Source organism: Pelophylax lessonae (assembly GCF_965119305.1).
Source record: "Pelophylax lessonae genome assembly, chromosome: 2".
In the NCBI taxonomy this organism is placed as follows: Eukaryota; Metazoa; Chordata; class Amphibia; order Anura; family Ranidae; genus Pelophylax; species Pelophylax lessonae.
Window position 1 is genome coordinate 173,019,018 of NC_138769.1, and position 8,213 is coordinate 173,027,230.

The 8,213-nt window shown below is 43.4% G+C and overlaps 1 protein-coding gene across 1 annotated transcript in view; it reads left to right on the top strand.

Annotated features, from left to right (window-relative positions):
* Window positions 1-8,213, top strand: part of BCLAF3 (BCLAF1 and THRAP3 family member 3) — a 205,818-nt gene that overhangs the window by 12,967 nt on the left and 184,638 nt on the right. The gene's annotated exons all lie outside the window — the stretch shown is intronic.

Below are 8,213 nucleotides of genomic sequence, written 5' to 3' on the forward strand. Positions count from 1 at the left end.
ATATTAATGGTTGCTGTATTATAGATTATTTTTATATCAAACTAACCTTTATATTTCTTTAGCAGCAGGCTCCCATCTTAATTGCGCGCATGTGAAGAACACCAGTGCTTTCTTCTGGCAATAGGTGCTGCTGGTTACCCAGCATGCACCTCCGGATCTCGCGCATGCGCATAGGACAAACAGCATGGCGCACGATTGAGTCTCTGGTTGCCATCTCAATGGCGGCGTCGCAGGAAGGTCCTGCCCTGTTGTTATGGCAACCCAAAGTAATCTAGAAAATGATGCTTAGCATCGCGTCCTTTCCTGTTTTGAAATAACCCAATGTTAACAGGTGGCGATGCCCACGGACTCCTGGGAATGATGACACACATCTCCCAGAAGCCCATGTTTGCAGGAAGTGATGTATCTCGCCGTGGCGCCAAAGGAGGAAGAAATATGCTTACCCCCCCCCCCCCCCAGCAATAAGGTAAGCAGATCAAGTTAAAAAAAAAAGTCCCCAATTATGTTTTCAATTGAGGAATGCCAGTGATTTGTATAAAGTTCAAAACATGGGTGGAACTCTGCTTTAAAATCCCCTGACTGACAGCTCACAGCAACCCTGGTGGTAAGTGAACCGGGGACTGAGGGGGATTGGGAGGCTGTCCAATGTTCATCTTCACATTTTGTCTGTAAAGTAGAACTAACCTTTAATAAGAGTGCGTCACTAATGTGTAAGCAATAGAAGTGTCCATATTTACACAACCCAGCAAATTTCAGAAATCATCTTCCAATGGAGATGTTTGATATAGTCAAAGGTAGTAAAATGGAATGTATTGTCTTTTACTGATAATTTGGTGTGTGTGTGTGTGTGTTTGTGTTGAATTCAACCCTTATAGAAGCTAATTATAAAGTATCTAATAGTGTTCAGGATTACTCCAATGCACCCATTGACATCTTCAGCCTGTTTTGGACATTGTGGTCAGCAAGGTACCATGCACCATGTCTGGTGGCAATGCCACAAAATAACTTTAAAAGATTCTGGTTAGAAGTGGCTCTTTTTCAGAAATTAGACTCAGCTATTCCTAAGTGGACTAGACCAGGGGTCTCCAAACTTTCTAAACAAAGGGCTAGTTTGCTGTCCTTCAAAACATTTTTTTTTGGGGGGGGGGCTGCACTGCCGCCAGTGGGAGAAGAAAATGTCTTGCCATCAGTGGGAGTAAACAATGCTCCATGGTTAAGGTATTGGGAGGAGTAAGGCCCTTTTCACACGGCGGTTGGATTTCAGCTTTTAGCTGCAGATAGAGGAACTTACCACAGCTAAATGTAGACAATGCATCCCTATGGCGCCATTCACACACTGCATTTAGCATCGTTTTAACAACATACAGTTTTTTGTGCGTTTAGAAAAAATAGAATATACAGCGGCCAGGAGCGATGTACCACAGCTATCTGTACATAAATGCAGTTAATTGCAGTACAAAGAAAAAATAAGTATTCAGTAGTTATAGAAAAAGCAAGAATATACTACTGCAGCTAAACACAGCTGCATGTAAATGCAAGTAATCGCAGATAAATGCAATATACAAACGTGAGTGATCTCTGTGCCAGAAGTGTTGGAATTTCAAATAAAAAAACATGCTTTTACCAGTGGCAGAATAGCCGTCTGTGTGAAAGGGGCCTAATAGTGCCCGATCGTTGGTATAATGGGGTGGAATTAGAGCTGCATGATTCTGGATAAAATGAGAATCACAATTTTTTTGCTTAGAATAAAGTTCGGGATTCTCTGCATGACATCATCTTTCACATTATACAAAAAAAAAAAAATGGGCTAACTTTACTGTTTTTTTTTTTTTTTTAAAAAGTAATTAAAATGTTTTTTTCCCCCAAAAAATTGCATTTGAAAGACCACTGCGCAAATACCGTGTGACATAAAATATTGCAATGACCGATATTTAATTCTCTAGGGTCTCTGGTAAAAAAAAAAAAAAAAATATATATATATATATATATATATATATATATATATATATATATATATATATATATATATATATAAAATGTTTCTGAGTTCTATGTAATTTTTTGCCAAAAAATAAAGATTTTAACTTGTAAGCAACAAGTGTCAGAAAAAGGCTTAGTCTTTAAGAGGTTAAACTGCCCTCACTTACAGAAGAAGTTCATTCCTTAGATCTAAAAGAGGGAAATGATACATTGTAAAACTTTGTGGTTGATTTACTAAATCCACTCTGCACTACAAGTGCAATTAGAAGGAAGTGCAGTCGCTGTAGATCTAAGGGGAAGATCTAAGTTGAGGGGAAGCTCTGCTGATTTCTATCATCCAATCATGTGCAAGCAAAAATGCAGTTTTTTTTAATTTTCCTTGCATTTCCCCCTCCGATCTACAGCAACTGCACTTCCAAGTGCAAGGCCCCTTTTACACAGGCTTTCCGATCACGTCCGCCTGTCAGTTTTTCAAGCTGACCTGATTGGATGCTTCATGCACCCCTATGTTGTTGAATGTTAGTGGCAATATCTCTGCTGACACCCGCCGCTATCCGATCTGATCCTGTCCGTGAAATCCAGACAGATGGAAACCCTATTTTCCATCCGTCTGGAGGATCGGATAGGATCGGATGAAAGCGGACAGGAGGTCCATTTTCGTTCAATCTCCCATAGAGGAGAGCGGGGATCTGACAGGTCTGTCTCTGCACACAGAGTGGAGACAACCTGTCATCCGCCTGCTCAGCGGGGATCGGTGGATTGATCCCCACTGAGCAAAACAGAGTCCGCCGGGCGGAAAGCCTGTGTAAAAGGACCCTTACAGTGCACTTATAGTGCAGAGTGGGTTTGCCTTTAGTAAGTAAACCCCATTGTGTTTATAGTTATCTCGCAGCCTTAGCAATGTTGATAAACATTTGCTGGAGGTTTGTTTTTTTTTTTGACAGCTGAGAGTGAGCAGAGATCGACTTTGTATGAATCGAGAGAGCGGTTTTAGGATAGTGAGTGGGGGTGACTCGAGATTGTGATTTTTTTTTTTAACGCTTAATCGTGCAGCTTTAAGAGGAATTGTACACAATCATTGGTGTCAGTGGGAGGAATAGTGCCCCATCATTGGTGTCACTGGGAGGAATAGTGCCCCATCATTGGTGTCAATGGGAGGAATAGTGCCCCATCATTGGTGTCAATGGGAGGAATAGTGCCCCATCATTGGTGTCAATGGGAGGAATAGTGCCCCATCATTGGTGTCAATGGGAGGAATAGTGCCCCATCCTTGGTGTCAATGGGAGGAATAGTGCCCTATCATTGGTGTCAATGGGAGGAATAGTGCCCCATCATTGGTGTCAATGGGAGAAATAGTGCCCCATCATTGGTGTCAATGGGAGGAATAGTGCCCCATCCTTGGTGTCAATAGGAGGAATAGTGTCCCATCATTGGTGTCAATGGGAGGAATAGTGCCCCATCATCGGTGTCAGTGGGAGGAATAGTGCCCCATCATTGGTGTCAATGGGAGGAATAGTGCCCCATCCTTGGTGTCAATAGGAGGAATAGTGTCCCATCATTGGTGTCAATGGGAGGAATAGTGCCCCATCATCGGTGTCAGTGGGAGGAATAGTGCCCCATCATTGGTGTCATTGGGAGGAATAGTGCCCCATCCTTGGTGTCAGTAGGAGGAATAATGTCCCATTGTTGGTGTCAGTGGCAGGAACTATGTCAGCAACAGAGGGAATATTGCCCCAACGGCAGGATGAAAGCAAGCAAAGGGCCACAGTTTGGAGACCACAGGACTAGACAACTAATCCCATGTATATTATTGGCAGCTGAAATCACTATAGCGAGGTGTTGGAAATGGACTGTGGTGCAAATAGATTATGTCCATCAAAAACTAAACTGAATCATGATTAATGATAAACTTACATGTACCCTCCAGAATAACAATACTAAATTTGATAAGACTTGGAACACCTGGATTAGATATCTTTTACCAGATCGAGTGGGCCTGGGAGACACCTTTCCTATTGGCGACCTCACTTTTCTCTTTCCTTTTCTTTCTGTGACTTCTCCTTACTACAATAAGAACCAATGATTATTGTTTTTTTTTTTATATGTTCTTGTTTTATTGTTTTTTTCTTATGCAACTCTTCTTTTCCCATTTACATGTGGAAGACATAATAACTGATTGAAATATAAGTATGTGTGCATTGGGCAGCAGCATTTTCTCATTACATACACAGGCTCTTGTGTTTTTGCTTTTACTGTGTTTTTTGCAGTGTAAGGCCTTGGCCATCTCACAGGAAGCAATGCAATCCCCGTTTGGCTGATATTTTAGCAACTGGTAAATCCAAAATCTGGTATTTTTATATTTACAAAATTGGTTCCACGACAGGGTACAAAATAAGAAAGCAACTTAGGCTGCAATACTCACGTTTAACATGGAGTTGTCCCACACAGATGCCCTTAGTGTTCCTGGTTGATCAATCGCTTCGTTCAACTCATACTATGAATGAATAGGCATCATGACCCCATCCACCAAGCGCAGTGTCAGTCCCACTGCTTTTGTTTTTAAACTGAAAGGCGTTAAAAAGACCTAGCATGTCACATAAGCATTCTAAAGACGTTTGAGAAATAAAGCAAACATACAGTACACTGCGGCGGCCTCTGGGGGGATTTAGGGACTAATGCCGGCCATAGACGGTTCGAATCGTGTGTGTGGGCAGGCTGAATGTACCAAGTTGATTAATCAGTGTCCATGACAATGCCTTGGCAGGAGAGATTCCCCTGTCAGCAGTGTCTGTGTTTATGGGGGAATTGTGCAAATTTCTTTCTTTCTACCCATGGTTGCAGGAAAGAAATTTGAACTGTCTATGGCCTGCCTAAGCCTAGAATTGTGCTTTAAGAAAACAGATAAAATTCAAATATAGGGCTCCCTCTTGTACTCTAGCAGTTCCTCTACAAAGCTCTAATACAGCAGGGAAGAATAAGCAATTAAAAATGTGAAAATCAGATCAAAATCACAGGAAAGGTAGCTTTCAGGTTTAAAACAAACACTGCACTAATGACTGAGTAAATGTGCTCACTTGAAATGCATTGTACTCAAGAGGCACTTAACTTGCTAGACACTAACTAGGGATCGCTGATCTCGACTACAGTGTACGTTTGTATTTATATGTTCCTGTATTTATTACATTAGAATATAAACTATTTTCTGCTGTGTCAAATCAGTAGACATTGGGTGAAAAGGAAGGCTTGTCAGCTATTTTCAGCACTGCTCCTTTGTCTTCCTCTGGGTTTGCTGTGCTGTGCATTATCTTGGTGGTTTTATAAATAAATGATTCTAGTAAATCTATAGGGCTGCTGAGGTGTCTGGTTTACCCGGCTCATGCTAAAATTGATTTCTGCAATAAAAGGAAACCTACAGTCTATATACCTCTAAAATATATAATCTTCATAATTGTATTTTATGCCTATAAAAGTCACAAATTTTCACCTCATTTTTATCCTACATTAAGGGTTGTCAACTGGTCGGTCCCGGCTATCTGACAGGTACATCACAAACCCACTGTGCAAGCTAACTCTCACAGAGTATTAGTATCTCGCTCTCTTCTTTTGACTGCTTGCTCTGGCTGGGCGGCTTTGTCTGCGCACAGAACCCCACTGGTACCACCCCCTGCAAGACCTATGGTGGCTGCAAAATGGCACTAAACTGAATGTAGGTCAGTCTAGCTGCTTGGAATTTGGATGCTCAGTAAGGAAGGACATTTTTTACCAGTGGGATGGTTGGTGACAGCTATTTTTATATTTGGTGCACAACATTCCCAATTGCTCGCGGTCAATGGTGAGGAAAAAGAACATATTTGTTTTAGCAAGCACTAAATCCCTGCACTCTGCGTTACGTGCTACGGACCCCTGCGCTCTGCGTTACGTGCTACGGACCCCTGCGCTCTGCGTTACGTGCTACGGACCCCTGCGCTCTGCGTTACGTGCTACGGACCCCTGCGCTCTGCGTTACGTGCTACGGACCCCTGCGCTCTGCGTTACGTGCTACGGACCCCTGCGCTCTGCGTTACGTGCTACGGACCCCTGCGCTCTGCGTTACGTGCTACGGACCCCTACGCTCTGCGTTACGTGCTACGGACCCCTGCGCTCTGCGTTACGTGCTACGGACCCCTGCGCTCTGCGTTACGTGCTACGGACCCCTGCGCTCTGCGTTACGTGCTACGGACCCCTACGCTCTGCGTTATGTGCTACGGACCCCTGCGCTCTGCGTTACGTGCTACGGACCCCTGCGCTCTGCGTTACGTGCTACGGACCCCTGCGCTCTGCGTTCCATACTACGGACCCCTGCCCTCTGCTGCGTTACTACTGATCACTGCTTTTTGCATTAGATACTACTGACTTCTTTCTACATTACACACTACTGGCCTCTGTGTTACTCTTGACCTCTACACTCTGTACTACTTACTGCTGATCTATGAACCAAGCTTTACATGCTACTAACCCTTTGCACTCTCCGTTACATACTACAGACCTCTGAACTCTGCATTACTTACTCCTGACCCCTTCTTTCTGCAATACACACTACTGAACTCTGCAATACATACTGTTAACCTCCGACCTCTGCATTACTTACTCCTAACCCCTACACTCTGCTTTACTTACATACTCCTGACCCCTGCACTCTGCTTTAATTACATACTACCGACCTCTGAACTGTTACTTATTCCGGACCCTACACTGTCCTGATCAAACTGTATATTCCTTTGAAAGGCCTAATCCAGCCTAACCAGCCAAATATGGGAGCGGACTGACATTACTGTCTGGACTCCAGGATCAGACTTGGGGTGATAAATTACTCTTTTTTTTTTTTTTTCCGAAATATAAACTTTATTAAGGCACGATGTGGGTAGAGCAAATCAACATACAACGTTTGCACAATTAGTGTACATGGCTTCCTTAAAAAATGCATACAAATCCTGTATAATAATACAAGATCTCAAAGGATAGTGCCAATGCTACACTGTGTGTGTGTGGCTCTTCCACCTCGCACCATTTTTCCCTTTTTTATAAACAGAAGTATCGAAGCAATAGCCAGCCGTGCTATCAGAGGGGGAAAAAGAAGAAGAGAGAGAATGGAGTAAAGGCGAGAGAGGAGGAGGAGGAGGAGGGGGGGGGGGGGAGGGAGGGGAGAGGGAGAAGAAGAAAAAGGGGGGGGGAAGGTTATGGAGAAAGGGAGGGGGGGGGGGAGAACAATCGGACTCGCATGTCTGTCTTGATCTGTGGGCTAGTGATTACGACCTGAGTAAGGTTACACCTTCTTCCGAGAGGACAAAAAAACTCCATAACCCCCACATTTTGGAGTATTGTTCGCGTTTGTGTTGGCCAGTGGAAATAAGGTCCTCTATCCTGTTTATCTCTTCCACCTTTTTCATCCAGTGTGCTATAGTAGGGGGCATTTTTTTCAAATAAAGGGGTATACATGCTTTAGCGGCGTTGAACAGGTGTCTGACAATTGACTTTTTATACGTCAATGTTAGGATGTCCGTTAGATGTAAAAGAACGAAAGTGGGATCATTTGGTATGACGTGTTCTGTAAATTTTTGTGTTATTCTACGGACTTCCGACCAACAGTGAGAGAGCTCAGGACAGGTCCAAAAGACATGTAAGACAGTACCTACATCCCCATGGCAATGCCAACAATGATCCGACATGGCAGGAAAGTATCTGTAGTGTCTTGCAGGGGTGAAGTACCACCTTGTCCGAATTTAAAAGTTGGTCCCCTGAATTTTAGTGCATACCGAGAAACGAAACGTGAAGTTAATCATATATTGTGTTTGGTTTGTTGAGAGAGACCGGTTTAGGTCCGTTTCCCATTTACCCCACTAGGAAATCCGGGGCTGCTCCGGCGGATTGATTAGCAGTTTATACATTTTGGAGAGGACCCTTGGCAGAAAGAATCCCCTTTTCCAATCATAGCTCCTCAAATGGTAATAATTGGCAGTTAAAGCGCTGAGGGTTAGGGATGGAATTCAGGAAGTGGTGTAGTTGCAGAGCACACCAGAACAGGAGTTTGCAAGAGTCTGAGTTATTGGTTAGTGTGGAAATTGAAGGCCAAACATTGTCTTTTAGGAAGTGTGATGCCTGGAATATCCCAGAGTCTCTAAGGTATATTAGAGATTGCGAGTATAAACCCGTGGAGAACTCAGGGTTCCCCAGGATAGGGTATAAGGGGCAGTCTA